We start from the raw sequence: 16786 nt of genomic DNA on the forward strand, positions 1-16786 counted from the left end.
TCGCTAGTGACCCATGAAAGATGAAGTTAAGGCAGGGCCATGAAGCTCAGTAGCCCATGATTGCATCAGGAACACGTCTGTCATCACTACACCAGCTAATGTTAGCTCTAAATGGTGTTGCTCTACATAAAGCCATGTGTATAGGTAGTAGGACTCAGGGCGTATTTAATATTTGTGGTTATTGATCGCGGCCCCTGTAATATAATTTCACCACCCGTTTTCCTCTTAGCAAATATTGGGGTTAAAAAGTAACCCTCACCCATCGTAAATCCTCTTCTGTTCCCCATCTGTTTCATTTTCATAGCGCTCTCTCTGTATCTCTTTCTCTTTCTCCATCTCCTGTTGCCCATTGGGCAAGGGCCCGGAGAGTAGAGTTCTTTGGCTGATGGAATTTTATAGTTGGCAACTAGGCATGCTCCTTCATTTCACTTTTATCCTTGTCAGTCTTCAGGCAGCCCAGAAAAGCTGTCTGTACGGGAAAAATCATAAAATTCTGTCCCTGTCACCAGACAAATTTAGATAACTAATTTTCAGATCAAATTATAAATCTTTTAACTTGGCTGGCTGGGTGACTGTCTGTCTGGCAGAGAGTATCCTTTGAGCAGAAGTTTGAGCAATCTTTGCCTACTCATCATTCCCTTGGAGGAGGCATATCAGTCTGTGGAGGCTGGCAGGGGTGGTGGAACCAGACAGAGTTACGGTCAGCTAAACCAAATGGAATGAGATGAAACGCTGAGTGATTCTGGGGCAAGTAATATGTTCATGTTCTATTACACACTGGCATGATTCTAAATCAGATACCAGTAGCTTGTGCTACTCATCTGGAAGGTTTTGTTGGAGAGATGCTGTATGTGTGTCGCAAGGGATACCACTGGAAAACATACATGACTACCTCTGTCTCCTTGCATGCGAAGAAATCAAGACACGTACAAAGTAATATATAATGCAGAACTATATGTATTGTGTTTATGTGTGTGTATGCATACACAAGTGTGTTCTATGGATGTGTGCGAGCGTATGAATTGGTGAGATGCTGAAAAGCACTCACCTGGAGAAATCCTCCTGCATTTTTTGCGTACTTATTTCATTAGAGAGAATCTGTCATGCATCCTGGTACAGCACTCCCTCATGCTGTTTTTTGGAGACAGAGTCTGTATTTGTTGAAATTATCAGTTCAATAGAGCTGAAGATGCCTCCCTATTACTTCCACTGAAGACTCCTCTCCTAGTCATCCACCAAACCTCGCCCTTTCTGTCCCTCTTATCATGCTTTGTTGTCTGGTTCCCTCGTCTGACATACATTTTCTAACATCAGAAATCGTTCGAGCATGTTTTTTTTTTCTTCATGGTGATGTGTGCGGTGTTCCTACCATACGAAGCTCTTGAAATGAACTTACTTTGGAGTGCCAATAGGTTTATCCATGAGGAAACGTACATCACACACTCACATGTGCACACAAGCACAGAGACACACATACACAGAAGGAATTTCCGCCTTCCTCCGCTTTGAAGCTGCCATACCAGAGCTGCCTATGTGTTACTAAATCCCATTCTTAAAGAGCATTTTACCCCCCACGTCTGAGAGGCCCTTGGCATTGGCAGCGAACACACACACACACACACACACACACACACACACACACACACACACACACACACACACACACACACACACACACACACACACACACACACACACACACACACACACACACACACACACACACATTCACAGCCACACACAAAGGCACACACACACACACAATCTGCATGCCTGATGCAATGTTCAGTCACTTGAGCAAACAGACACATTTGGGTACATGAAACAGCACTGCAGTGTGTCGGCACTTATTAGTGAAACGGTACTTTTACACTTGCACTGCTCCTTTTCATAGGTTGTTTACTATACACAACAATAGGAAGGAAGGTTTTACTCTGGATTGTTACATTACTGAACTATTGTTTGAGTATTGCCTCGTTTAGATTTTTTGTTTGTTTTTCCTGTTGTCCTTTGAAGAGTGATGTATGACAGCAGGAGCTCTCACATTGAAACCAGAGGTTTTCAGAGAGAAAAGATGAGCATCAGAGAGACAGAGTTATAGGGAGATAGTTGGAGGGATGAAGGAATGCAGTGGCCCCATGAAGCACCTGGAGCTGGTGTTACTGAGAAATATGGTGTGTGTGTGTGTGTGTGTGTGTGCATCTGAAATCCTGCTGGCTAGCCTTTGGCATAGTCTGCTGTGTTTGTTATGTACAAGCCCTGTGTGAAAATCACCTTCACCCACTAAAAGACACCCAATCTTTTGGGCCATTGCTAGTCGACATAGCTTTTTGAGCCCCTTACTTCTGTTCCATAAGAAGAGTACAACTTGAGCCTGTTGATTGCAGTAACAATTCAGAGATTTAAATGGTAAGCATTTTAGAAGGTATACCGCATGCATGAGTTAGACACGCAAATCATTTTTCCTGATCTCTACGCATGAACTCTTTTACCTCACATTACCATGTCTTTCAGGCAACAGAATCTATATGCTTTAATATTTTCAATAGCCTCCCCTTTCTTAGTTTCATGCTAACCCCTCGTTGGTAAAGTGGAATGTGAATAAAGTAAGAGAAAAGCAGTCTCTCCACGTGTCCCGTCATATTTTGGCGCGAACACACATTGGGCAGCGTCCTCAGCCATCGTATTCCTCTGTGAGCTGCCTGGATCAACAGAGAGGAATGCAGAGATGGAGCTAAGACATAGAGGAAGAAATGTCATTACCAAGCGATACCCCAGGGTTTAGCAGTTCGCTGCAGAGGTTAACTGGTCTGGCTGCTTGGTGTTAGTTGGCATGGCTACCATTTCCCAAGATATTTTTGGCCTTCTCCTGATATTCTCAATGGTCTTCCTGCAATTCTCATTCAAAAGGTGGCCAACGGAGGCAACCCGCTGTGTTGAATCGAGTGGTGAAGAAGCTCCACGCGCATCCATCTGTTGATGTCTATTCTCATGAGACCGCGATATCCTTATTTCCTTCTAAACATGAGATCACTTGAAGCATGAGATGCTGTAAAAAAAAAAAAGTAAGAGACTCTTTGAGGGAAAGGGTCCAGAAATACTATTATATTCTTATAGCAATAATAATAAAACTCCCCATCTCTCTTTTATGACTCTGCAATAAGTGAGTTGTTTCTGCATCTCAGTACTGAATAGAGAATAGGTAGGGGAGGCAGCACACAAATCAGGCAGGCAGGGGCCCTGGTCTTTGATGAATGTCTCTATCTCCAGGCATTAGGTGTTCTATTTTTCATAGCAGGCCCTTTGGCCATGCTGGAGAGAGCTTGGGCCTCACATGCGCATTCGTGCAAGGCGCCACAATCCTCAGAGATGGTGACTAATCCAGGCCTACTGTCTGGGGGCGAGAGTGGCCGCTACCAGCACAGCCGAAAGGTCACACCTGTCAGAGTGTGTGTGTGTGTGTGTGTGTGTGTGTGTGTGTGGGGGGGGGGGGGGGCAGAAAAGGAAGGCAGCACTGTCATGGCCTATGCTTGAAAAGGTGCAGCTTCATAGTGCCTCAGATAGTTCAGCTCACAGACACATGTTTGGACACACACTGACACACAGGTACACACCGTCTTCGTGTGTCTGTAAAGGGGCAAGTAGCTGTTACTGAAATGATTACATTTCTTCTTTCATTTGATCCTCTCTGACTAATTCTCCCACTCCAGAGCAGAGTCTCACTGGCTGTTTTTCATTTCATAGTTTGCACAGGTGAAATATTTAATTAATTCACCCAAGGTCATATATTATGTTCCCTGTATGCCTGTTTTTTAGTCTGTTGAATGATACTCTGGTTTAATTTTTAATGGTAACATTTATATAGTTCAAGGATATTGTATTTTCAATATCTCTCTGGTTAATATTTTGCTAATGGATTAACCATGAATCCAAATAGTAATATTCCTATTTTACTCTTTGGAATCTAAACTGCCCCCTGTATGTAGCACTGGAACAGAGCTAGACTTGTTTTAGTTGTCATTACTCCCTACATATTTCTTGTTGCTGTGTACCATAGATGTGTTTTGCATTTTGAGTTGCAGATATTATCCTTATGGCCTTCCACCTCATTGACTATCCATTTATCTTTCAATTAAATGAATGTCTGGTCTGTTGTAGGAACTTTTATATTTTCTCTGCCAAGTAAAGAAATGCATGCTCTTGTCTTCTGTCTTAAAGCCTTGGATGCTACTTTTTCCTGCTTTTCCATGTAATGCTGCACTGTTGACATTTTACCAATGTTCCTGGTGCATGGGAGGCACCACCGCACCTCACCATCAGCTAGGCAGCATGCCATGGCTGGGGCATCAGCCTCAATTCAACAGGCAAATTAATCTTGCTTTGTTGGAGCAGTCAAGCCTGACCTAGGAGAGAGTTCGTTTAGCTGTTGCTGTGCTGATGCAAGTGCTTTCTCTGGACTTTGGAGCCTTCATTTATGGGCTGTTAAAGATCTCTCCATCTGTTATTAGGCAGGGCCCGGATACAGATGCCTTGATGAATAGGTATTTCTACTACTATTGAATGGGCTGCAGTCTCTCGATGGAGACAAAGTAATAGTGTGGATATTAGAAGAAACAGTTTTTGTTTCCTGAGTCCTCAGTGATTTACACTGCCAGCCAATTATACTTGATTAGAAGGGGAGCTCCTATTCGGTTTGGGACATCAATGGAGGAAATCAGATCGGTATTGCGTTTTTCTCTTTTTCTCAGCAAATGTATTTTGATATTTTTCTATTTACATGTACACAAAGACACAGCAAAGCACATACATACACACTTGTATCCACCTTCCTCACACACACACACACACACACACACACACACACACACACACACACACACACACACACACACACACACACACACACACACACACACACACACACACACACACACACACACACACACACTGTGTTCCACTTTCAGTACAGATCACCTCTCTCACCCTTATCTGTTAGCTGTGCTGTCTCTGTGATGAGAAGATAATCCCTCAGTATGGGTTTTTCACGGGAAGATATTTCATAGATCATGTTTTTCTTCTGATGGGGTAGCACCAGACAATTTGAAATCCTATTTATCTAGCTAACAGGGAAGAGGAGAGGAAATGTATCTGTGGTTATTAGAGATGAGACAACCCCAATGCAGACATGAGAAGGAGATCAAAGCTGACTGCCCTGGAAATAATAACTGAATCCAATGTACCCAACCCACTGCTTCGAGGTTCAGGAAATGCATAACTTTTTCTTCCTATGTCGGTTTGAATGAGTGCATGCTTTTTGTGTGCGAATTGATGTGTGTTTATCTGGTCAAACCTCAGTCTATTCCCATTTACAATCCTGTCCAAGTTGCGGGGTCAGTACTGCAAACACAAACATGAACGTGGATTCAAACACACTTTCAAGCCACCCATTCAGCTTCTGGCAAGGCCCATCACCATTCTCTCAGGACTGTCATTTTCATAAATCATGCTTGTCCCCTCCATCAGAATCTGCCCACAGAACCTGTGTAGGGATTGGACATCATTAATGCCCCTGCCAGATCATTTCTACTTGAGCCCAGTTTTTGTCCTCAGTCATCCTGCCTATTTTTTTTTTTTTTTTTTTTTTTTACTCTTTGTTATTTATTGCACATTGCATTTCTTGGCACTTTGTTCTTAGGCTGGAGAGGATGACCAGGAAATGATGGGTTGTGAGTTTTGTGTGTTGTGCTGATAAAAGGGCAGACTATTTCAGATTAAATAAGAAACATTCCAAATTGTTGCATTTATTTTGTTAGCAAAGGAATGCATGTGTTAAGTGAATTAGGATCACCCCACGGATCTTTACTTGATACAGTCTGCACAAATGGCCTCATACTTTCTCATCCACAAAGTCAATGAGTCAATAAGTGGCCAAACAACATAGCAGGCCCTCCATACACAGAATTTGGATTTCAGTGTGTAAACTTCATTGTGTTTTCACACATGCAGTACAGGTGAAGATGGATATTCTCAAGGCTGTGACCTCGGGTCATGCAAGGGTTTGTGTACCACTCTGGCACCCATCAGTACAGAACAATAGGGCCAAGGCCAAGCCAGCAGAGCTTGATTACCCTCACACAGTGGAAACCAGCAGTCAAGCAAAAGGCCAACAGCAGGAGGTAAAATGGAGGCCAAAGCAAAACTGTACTTACTAACAGGAGTGAAACAGAGCTGGAACCAGTTTGAAATATTACACACACATCAGCAAACAATACACGCCTAAATCACAGCTACGAGATTGAATTATTACATGGGTTTTAATAATTCATCTGTCCATACATACATGCATGTTTTCATGCATATACTCATATATGGTCTGACCTTGTGGAGTGCAGCCAGATGATTGTTAGAGAGAGCTGTGAACAGAAGTAGAAGATGGGCTCTGTTGACCTGATTGCTGACAGCAGCATAGTCTGTGTCGATCTTTAAGACAGAGAGCGAGCAGACACAATTGTTAGATGGGGAATAGTTGGGCCGGCACTGTATACATTTTTCAGTTTCTCAAATAAGAAAAGCTGATTTTACAGCCGTTGTAGCTGGGTCTGTTCTGCTTTGATGAACCAGTACATGTGAATTCAAGAATGGTATTTCAGTGAAGTATGTATGCATGTCTAAAGAAACTAATATAGGACACAGTCTGTGAGAAATACCTATACACCACCCATCGTATAAGACCACGGCACTCACTGGACCACAGAGGGACCCTTTGTAAAACAGCACCCATGTACACACCTATTTAGCTGTGTGTATAAATTATTTTGATATAAGTCTTATGAGGTAAAAAAGTCAATGCAATATGGTCTGCTCTCATCACTATTCCTTTGTAGCACTCCATTAGCTTTCGGGGTAAGTCGTGCATCCTCCGACTTCTGGTTGAGGGTTCTGCTCAGGATCTATTGCCTCACGTTGTGTCTACACACATAATCTCTCCCAACTTTTCAAGTCAACGAAAGGTAATTGAAGGTTTTTTTTATTCTTTGAATGAGGATTGTTATTTATTTGAATCACAGGGGAGCAACAGGAGAATGGAGGAATATCAGATTAACCTGGACCTTTTGCCCCCATAGTGTGTTTGCCCAATGTATGATTTATGAAGGTTAGTCCCTAATGGAGAGGGTTGCTGAAGAAGGACGAAGGAGCATAAACAGGACACACATTAGAAACCAGCATCAGCACTCGCGCTCATTTATTCATTGTTTCAGCTTTGTTTTCCTATCTTCAGACCTTTTTTGTAGTCCGTCTCCAAACTTTTAGTTGGCAGTTGCAGCTCTTGGCTTCATACCCAAGCTCCCAGAGCTGGATACAAAAGCACAGAGTACAGAGTTCATTAGGCCTTCACATAGCAATCAATGCAGCAGAGACCACAGTGAAAACCTAAATTAGATCCTGTGTGACTTTACCTGCTTACCAGCTCACTTGTCAACTCCCTCTGCCACGACACTGAGAGTACATGAGCGGGAAGCAAGTGCTCAGAAGGCTTCTCATGCCTTTCAAGTTTTCTTCAGTCATTATTTGTCACTTTATTTAACTGTACAAATGTGATCACTATCTCACCTTATCTACATACGAAATACCTCGTGTCTTTGTGCTTTTGGAGAACTTTTGGGACAATATCGAGCATCCGGCTGACCTTGCATTGATTGGTGAGTGGTTGCAGTGTAGTGCATTATCTTGAAAGTAGTGTGGGGGAGTCAGTGCAAGGGCTTATTTTTAGGTTGAGTAAGTGGGGAAAAAAATCCATAAGCGTCTGTAAGGATCTTGCTCACAAACCCACATAAAATCTGTCCATCAGCTGTCTTTGGTACCCTGCATTATTTGGAAATGCATGTTAAGGCAAGGTGTAAATATACGCAGAAGGCATTGGAATCAGAGCAGATCAGTCAGACCACATTTTGTGGTAATCATGTTTGCACTGGGATTAGATCTCAACTGGGTGTAAATTCAATTTGGCCCGTCGCTCTTCCTGGTGGGTCTCCGAAGATGCACGAAGTCCGCCACCACTTGGGGCTCTGGTCGCCCGTATCTGCGCCCTCATTCCAAACGGCAGCGTGTCCTCCACCACCGCCACCACCTCCACCTGAGAAATGCGTTCCCGGCGGCTTGCTCCATGGGCTGTGAGCCTCGATGTCAGGGTGTGAGTTGAGGCCATTGCTATGTCCTTGCACGGTTACCCTCCGTCCACGCCCTCCACTTGAGTGTAGCAGCTTCACCTTGGTCGGTTTCCGTGCACCTCGGAGGAAGGAGAGTGCAAGCATTTGGCTCAATGTTTCCTAGTTTTTATCAATGCTGCGATTGCAACTTTTTCTCCACTGAATCAGGCTTGATATTTGTTTAATTCACTTTTATTTGTATAGCACCAAATTGCAACTTAAGTCTTCTATGGACATTTTACATAGCAAAGTCAAGACTACCCCAAGGTATATGTGAATGTGTATCTGCATTTGCAGAATAGCCAATGGGAAAGTTCTTTCTCTGACATACTTTGGCCTAAAGCCTCCGTCACGGGGTCGAATTTTTAAAGCCTGAGTGCAGAGCCAAGAGGAGATGCTGACATGTAGTGTCCTCCTAGCCCACTTGAATAACACTATTTTTAAAGGATGGAAGGATGGCTCAATGGAACCAAAAGATAGCAAAAAAGACGGCCCACCCCAGCGTTAACACCACATTTAACTGAGTCGTCAGTTCGAGTTTGCTTGTTTTTCATGTTGAAAGACATTTTCTTAAATGACACGGTAAATCACACTTGTAATAAACTGCTGCAAATAGACGTGCAACTTCAGACTTCTCACTGTGGCCAGTGTGCAGTCAATTTTACTTACTTTACTTTTCTCACTCTCTTCCACCTGACTTTCAGTGAGCTGGCTGACATCTGCTCCTATCTTTATAGAAGTGTCATTGAAATTCAGTGCAGACACGAGTCCTGCAAAGCACAGGGACAACTGCTAAGGGGAATATTCTCCACCACCACCACACACAAACCCAAAAAACTTACATGTACAAACACAGGCTCACATGCACGCACACACAATTGTGTGTGCAGACCCATATTAATTTACGTGCTCATATACACTCGCACACAGGCCCACAGAGATGCACAAAATTGGGAAATTTGTGATTTAAGCTTTGCAGCTCTTGTCAGGCATTAATTAACTGTGGCATTAGTGGCCTTTACTTAAATATACACACAAAAATGTTAAAAGAGAGCTGAAGTTAACCGAGTAAGATTCGGGTCAACTGTTTAACAATATATGACACCCCCCCGCGCATGTGGCTCTGCATTCTTCGGGGTATGTGTGCACAGAAGTGTTGCTTGCATTGGGATGTGAAAGTTGCTACAGAGAATCAATAGGGCAAGGCCAAAGTGGTTATAGGCATTACGATTCCAGGCCCTGAAGCAGAAGATCATGTAGGAGCTCCAAAACCACAACTTTTTCCATAACCATGAGTGGGCTTGTTTCAGGAATTTTTAAATTGCTGGCCACTAATTCCCTAATGTCAACAGATGTATTAATACATGTGCCCCTATTTAACCCAATGCAACACCAAATAAAATAAAAGTTTCTTCCATTTTATTTTGAACTTTTTCGTATTTAAGTATCATACCGATTCTACACACATTCTAACTTACGTATAGAAGGCTCAGATCAATTGGATTGCGCATGTGCAGTATAATTGCACTTCATTATAACCCCTAAGATAGAGTGAGGACATGGTAACACAACCCTCAACTATTTACTCTGAGAATGCACAGACAGCAGGGTGCAGAGCAGGGGATAGGAGTGAGCTTAAATCAAAATTAAAACATATCACACAACTCTTCTCCTGTACACATGTTTTTATTCAGTCAATGACGCATGAATAAAACACAGGGAGAAGAGTTGTGCCGCGTAATCTAATTTTAATGGACAATATCCTTACCTACCATCAAATATTATGGCACTATATATAAAGGAGTGACGATTAAATTGACTAAGTACCCAAGAGACAGGCACAGCATTGATTAACAATAGAAATATAATTAATTCGGGAAATATCCAACATTGTATTTCATGCATTATTATACATACATAAATATACAACTGCTAACATTGTTATAAGGAAAAATGTGAAAAATTGGTTTCTGCCAGAAAACAAAAATCACTGAAATCATTGAATCCTCTCTGTGTGTGTTGGTCTGTTGTAACTGTAGCTCTTAAATGTGTCAATATTTTCTTTTAAATATGTTATTCTTATTATTATTCATCACACCATCCCTCTCTCATCTGGCTTTTATCCTTTTTCTTTTTGCTAGCCACAAAGTTCAGTCTTTACTTCTGGATGATTTCCATGAGTGTTCAACATCATGTTTCATTGATGTTTTCTTTATTACACAGGCATTTGAATTTCATCTTCCAGTCTCATCAGTTTAAAAGGGTTAGAGCAGTTCAGTAGCTTGGTGTTATTTGCATCGACTTTCAATGAGTGGTTTTTGGAGTTTCCGTTTGACAGTGGTAGACTTTGGTTTTGATTTGAACCTTGCTTCACTGATGATGACTGCTTCACCCCCTGTGTTGATAAGGAATCCAGCTCTCCTCGACTCAATATTTTGGCGTTGTGGATATCCTTTTCCTACTATTTGAAACACTGATGATGGCATACTGCAGGTCAACTTTCAGTGGGATTAAAGCCAAGGGAGTCTGCTGACGGTGCCTTTTGCTCTGCCCTCACCTTGTTCACAACTGGGACGCAGAAAGTCAGACGGACATGTTTGCTATGTGTTTGTGTGTTTTTCTCCAAAGCTCAAACTGTCTGGCGTGGGTCAAGCTAAAGCTAAAGGTAAAGGTGTGAAAGAGAAAGGAAGGAGGTGAGACAATCACCCTTGTTGTTAGGCTGGTAAAGGTCAAGGTGGAAGTATCACAAAGAGGTTAACCTTGAACTGACTTCTACTTTGACTTTGGCAGGATTTAAGTTGTGAAAGGTTGCAAGTATTTTTCATAATTATTGTTACAGCAAAACCTGCCAAGCAGCTGCCATATTACACAGTGCAGTGAAGAATTATATACATCATACATGCTATTCTTACTCATACTAAGACAATCGTGTTATTTGTGACGTAGCCTCTGGCAAAAACAAAATCTTTCTTTCAACTGTCCAGAAGTAGTTAGTCTTAATGGAGCTGAAATAATACCTTTTAATTCTTGGTTCATAATTGCCTTAAAATGTGGTTTTCCAGAAGCACCTAAATGCCCTTCAGTAATTACTGCAGTACAACTAAATCCTAAAACCTTTCTGTTTTGTTCGAAAATGTTAAACCCTTTTAAAAGAACATGGCCTCTCTTTAATAAAAAACATATCCCTGTATGAATTCTACCTCTGAATAAATAAATCTAATATTTATTTTGCCCTATGGTTGAGTTGCTCCATGTTTTTTTTTGGTCTGACCTTTCAATGTATTCATGCATACACACTCCAGCCACACAACTTTAGAAGCAGCACTCCCCTGTGTGTAATTGAATTACCTTTACAAACTATTGTGGGTATCTTTGTGTTGAACTAAAATAGGAGTGGAATTATTTAATATCCTCATTTTTTGTGGTCGCTGCTGTCACCGGGTACTCTTCTTCCAGACCTTGGGGATCAGCACAAAAATACACAAACACCACGATTCCTTGGCCACTGCCCAGTGTTTCTCACTAAGTGAACGCTGCAGTGTTATTTTCAACCAGCCTAATACCTCACTGCTTCTTACTTCTCAGTCTGCTGCCCTGTTGCAGTGAGCTTGTCTTGTATGGACACAAGATATAATGCCACTGGCCTGATTATTGAGAGAATGTTGTAGGGCTAATTGTGTGTTATCAGCAAGTTGTTGTTGACTAGACATAGAAAAATAAAGCAGCCTGTACATATATATATATATATATATATAATTATTATTTATTTTTTTACCACAACTGGCAGAAGATATAGGAAGACAAATAAATAGAAAGCGGGAGAAAAAAAAGCCCCTGGTGTGTACAGAGAAACACATATGTCTTTGTAGCTGTCACACAGGGTTCAAAAACACCTCACTATGGAGAGACAGAAAGTAAAAATAATGAATAAAGGAAGAAGTAAAAAAAAGACTGAATTGTAGATGGACGATGAGAGAAAGAGATGAAATACTTGGCCACATGGTCTGGTGGGAAATCCCCCACTGAGCTGGGAGCCCTGCGCCCTGGTGGCTAGATGAAATGTCTTATCTGCCAGCAGCAGAACTCTGTCCTTTAAGTAGGGCTAGGGAAAACTCATTGTCCATCCAACCAGCATCTCAACTGATCCGTGTTCCCGTTGACCTTTACCGTGACTGCTGTCACACTCCCATGCCAAACTTTGGATTGTGTTAAATGTAGGATTGTTCATTTCATGTGTCGTAACATCTCTCACATTAGTCTCTTTGTGACTGCACTTTGCAAACCTTATTTCCCTGTGTGGTTGTGTTGACAGCATTGTTCATTGGTCCTGTTTGTATCATAAAGGAACGTGTGAGACGTGTGACATTTGCTTCTACCTGTCGCTAGACTGTCTGTTACCCATTCTCGTGGTATCATTTCTCTCAACTAATCTACCAACCCCTAATGAACAGGAAATTAAGTTATAACATGGCTATCATGTAGCTGGATATGCTCTAATTGCTCAGATTCTATCTTTATTATTTTTACATAGAGCAGTAGGGTGCTCTCGTAATTTTCATTAATTACACACAAAGAAGCAGTAATTAGATTTTCAGTAATCTATAACTTTTTGTCTGACTTTTTGGGGGTGTAGTAGGGTGGGGGCCATGCGTTTTAATGCTTGGATTCATTACATCCCAAGAACAGTGTCATAAAAGTATCAACGTTTGGTACCCAGCCTAGTTGTTAGTCACCTTCAGCTACGAGGAACGGATGAATGAGACACAGCAAACGTATGGCTTCTTTTCAAAACTGATTTATTCAGAACAGTAAAACAAGCAATATTTAGATATCATCATCAAGTTTCATCTTGTTACTGTTTCAAATTCAAAGAATCAAATCAGTGAAGTTCTATTTCTTTCTATCTTGGTATAATTTGCTTCTCCGAAGAGTTAGGTCATTGTCTGACATCTGTGCCCTCGTTTAAATACCATGCAGTCCATGCACGAGTTGTGTAGTTCAAATGAATACAGTAATGTAATGATTTTGCTTTTAGAGAAAGCACATGAATCAATCATAAAGCGCTGGATGACTTTCATGATTGCTATTTGAGGAAATCTTTAAAACATCACTTATTAATTGGTCCTCTAAACCGCATAACACTGGAGGAGAATTGGGGGAAAAAAAAATCATTTTATAGACTTTAATAAGTGTGTGTGTGTTTGAGAGAGATGGAGAGAGCGGGTAGCACGACCGACTGAATGGAAGAAGCATGTCCAGCCGGGAACTCTCTCCCAGCGCTGGCTTCCAGGCCGGGCATGTTACTGCTTATGTAGTTTTCCAGTAAGCCGACAAAGGGGCTGAATAATGTATTTATCAGTCTGCCTGAGTGTGCAGAGCACTGGGCACTGAGGAAGCTGCCAGCTTGTTATAGGCTCATTACAGGTGAGGATGACATGTGGAGGTGCAGCCGCATTGGCATTGTCTCCCTGCCCTGCCCTCGATAGAAGGCGCGGCACTCTGTCACTCCCCTATGGCATACAGAAAGGGAGACTGAGGTGATAGAGGAAGAGGGAATGAGCCTCGATGCTCCCCTAACCCCCCCAAAATGAAATTGACAGGCTCGCTGAAGTAATTGCTCCCAGCACTATTTTCTTTGGCAGGAAATACTGTTATCGACAAATAGGGGATTCAATAAGCGGCAGGAGATGAGGCTCTAGGCTGTGGTCAAAAGGCTGTGTCTGTCCTCTGCTGTTGAGGTTGCAGTGTCTCCTGATGTTCCCTCTCTCCTCTGCCCTTTCTCCCCCATACTCTTTATTTTTGTATCTTTTCCCCTACTTTTTCTATTGCCCTCATACTCCCTATGCTTCATTCACTTTTTACGTCTCACTGCTGCATCGCAAACGCGCACCATCTTTCTCCCCATCTCTCCATCTTCTCCTACTCCCATTCTCTAGGGTCTCTTTTGCACCATTTTCTTCTGTTGACCATTTTTGCGAGCCTGACGGGGAAAACTCTATTACCCAGTGGTCAGCAGGTAATCCCCCGCTACCCCCACCTCACTCCGCAGATTGTTTCTTCGCTGCCAGTATGGTGGTAATGTTGATATTATCCCAAAGGATCCTATTGATTTGGGCTAGGGTCATGAAAAAGCAGTTCATGGTCAGTGTCTTTGGTTTCCAGAGGTCAGAGCATGTGGTGAAACCAGAGCTCTAGCTTTTCTGGACATAGTGGCATGCCTGCTGGGAACTACTGAGAGCTAAGTATACAAATAAAAAGTGAGTGATGTATTTGCCTCTCACTGCCCATGACTGAGGAAGTACTGTTCTGAAAATGCAGTCACATAATCAGCCATATCCAGTCGTGGAATCACAGTAATATAAGCTGCATTTTTATATTTGAAATAACGTGTTGTTGTTTTTTTCTCATAAGAGTTACAGTATTCTTGTGCTATGTGTGGGTCAACATGTTATTTTGGTCTTGGTTAGTTTGCAGAAAGTGCATATATTTACTGTTAAATGTTGAATGTTTATTAGTGATGTTGAAATTTTTGTGTATTTTGAACTTGAGATCTTGCAAGCCGTCTTTTGCAAAACCGCTGAGTATATCTTATCAAACTCTAATGCCAGCGAAGTCAAGCCTCGGTGAAATGGCAGACAACGGGTCCTTAGTCAGCACCGTGACTTTAATACATCTCATCTCCCATTATCTTTAAAGCTTTATTCAGCTGAGGCTCCGACATACCGCTTCTCCACCGTCTAACCACCCGGTTGTTTAAGATTTTATTATTGTCTGAACTGATCAAGTGCAGACAGCAGTGTGTTTTCTAAAACCGCAGGCCTTCTCTACAGAAAAAAAGATGTGGTGATTTGGCTTCTGTTATGGTGCAACACTCAACACTGATATTTTTCAGAAGACAAGCAGCATTTCATACCAACTCCCAACAATGTTCAGCCTGACAATCTGCCAGTTCCAATTGTTAAAATTTCCCCTTCTACTTTTTGAGGACAGGTAACTCTTACATGGACTGTATGTTGTTCCTTCCTTCCTGACATGATTGGATCCATGATTTCTAATCAGCTGTTTAAATGCTCAGTTCTGTAATCTTTGATAAGTGATCACGCTCCATAAGGATTAATTTCCAGTCGTTGCATCCTACTAGGCGTAGATCTCGGGTTAATGTAAAAATTTGGCGCACTCTTTAACCAATCGGCATTCACCTCTTTATGCGTCAAAGCTCTACCACTGCTGTAACTACAAAAAAACACTTGACTTTGACATCATCACAGTGAACCACTGAACTTGGCTGCTGAGTGACTGAGTGGCTGAGCAGACGTTAACGCGAACAGGGTTTTCAGACAATAATCACAGCGAAGACTGAGGCTCTTAGCAATAGTCTGGTGGAGCCCTGGTAAAGCATTAGCACTCAGGGTGTAATTGTCATGGTTATATCCACTATAATGACACCTTTACATCCCTGTCTAAGTTAAACCTTGAATATATATCTCTAGTGTTTGGAGCGTCTGTCTCATCGTCTCCATCAAATTGAAATTTCACATCCTGTCTATCTGGTTGTATCAGTGTCTATTATTTTCTTACGTCTTTTAATGTAGCTGTTCTACAGCTGTCAAACTTGAAAAAAAAAAAAAAGAATGTAAAAGAATGTAAAATCGTGTTTGGCAGAAATATACAACAAAGAATTCTGTGATTTGTAATGTGAAATCTAGATAATAATGAGAAGGATTCTTATCTCCCCTCTGGCCTAATAACTATCTTCATTCAGATAAAAGATCAACCAGTCACTCCTCCACGTTCATCCCAAAAGCACTTGAGAACAAGATGAACAGTGTGAGTGTTCATATAGATCAAGCTGAGAAAAATGGAGAAAAGACAGGAAAGGGATTTAATAAAACAAAAAACAAAATCTAACTATAGTTTGGAAAACTACAATTATTGGAAAGTATACTCTGAGGTTTAACTTCTTTGATATGTTTTTTACAAGTATTGAAATCACAATATCACAGCAGAATATTTTGAAAGCCATAGGAGAGAATGATAGTAGAAAAAAAAAAAGAAAGATGTTTCATCTATGTGTAACAAAGAGAGTATTGAAAGGAAATGTACTTATAAAATGGCATTTGTAGATTATTTTTCCTACTCACATTGACAAATACATAAGATACTATAGGCTCTGTGCGATTACATATCTGCTAAATAATTAAATATTGTAATTGGTTTTGCCAGGGATCCCTCCTGCAATTTGAGGAGTGTCATTCTACATCATCCTTCATCAAATACATATTTATAATGGAGCCAATCAAACCATGAGCTCAGTTTAGGCCTAATAATTATTGGTAGCTTGCTGTTCTTCGACGGCCTCTGGTATGCACCCCTGCCCCCGCAGAATGAAATTTCTTTCATGTTGACTGTGCATTGCAGGAGAGCAGCAGGCCTCTCTTTTCCCCAGATAAATGAGCAAGCTTATTACTTCCCAAACTGCCCATTAGCGAAGCTCACTTTGTGGGGAACCAGCAGTCCGGGGATGAATGCAGAAATTATGATTTTGACTAGCAGTCTGGTTTAGGCATATGTAATGCCGT

At 41.6% G+C, this 16786-nt stretch overlaps 1 protein-coding gene across 4 annotated transcripts in view; it reads left to right on the forward strand.

Moving 5' to 3' along the window:
- diaph2 (diaphanous-related formin 2) overlaps positions 1-16786 on the forward strand; it is a 371302-nt gene that overhangs the window by 75822 nt on the left and 278694 nt on the right. The gene's annotated exons all lie outside the window — the stretch shown is intronic.

This window comes from Brachyistius frenatus, unplaced genomic scaffold (genome assembly GCF_029030835.1).
Source record: "Brachyistius frenatus isolate BFR_SWC_R1_liver_20210118 unplaced genomic scaffold, ASM2903083v1 Contig_17, whole genome shotgun sequence".
Classification (NCBI taxonomy): Eukaryota; Metazoa; Chordata; class Actinopteri; family Embiotocidae; genus Brachyistius; species Brachyistius frenatus.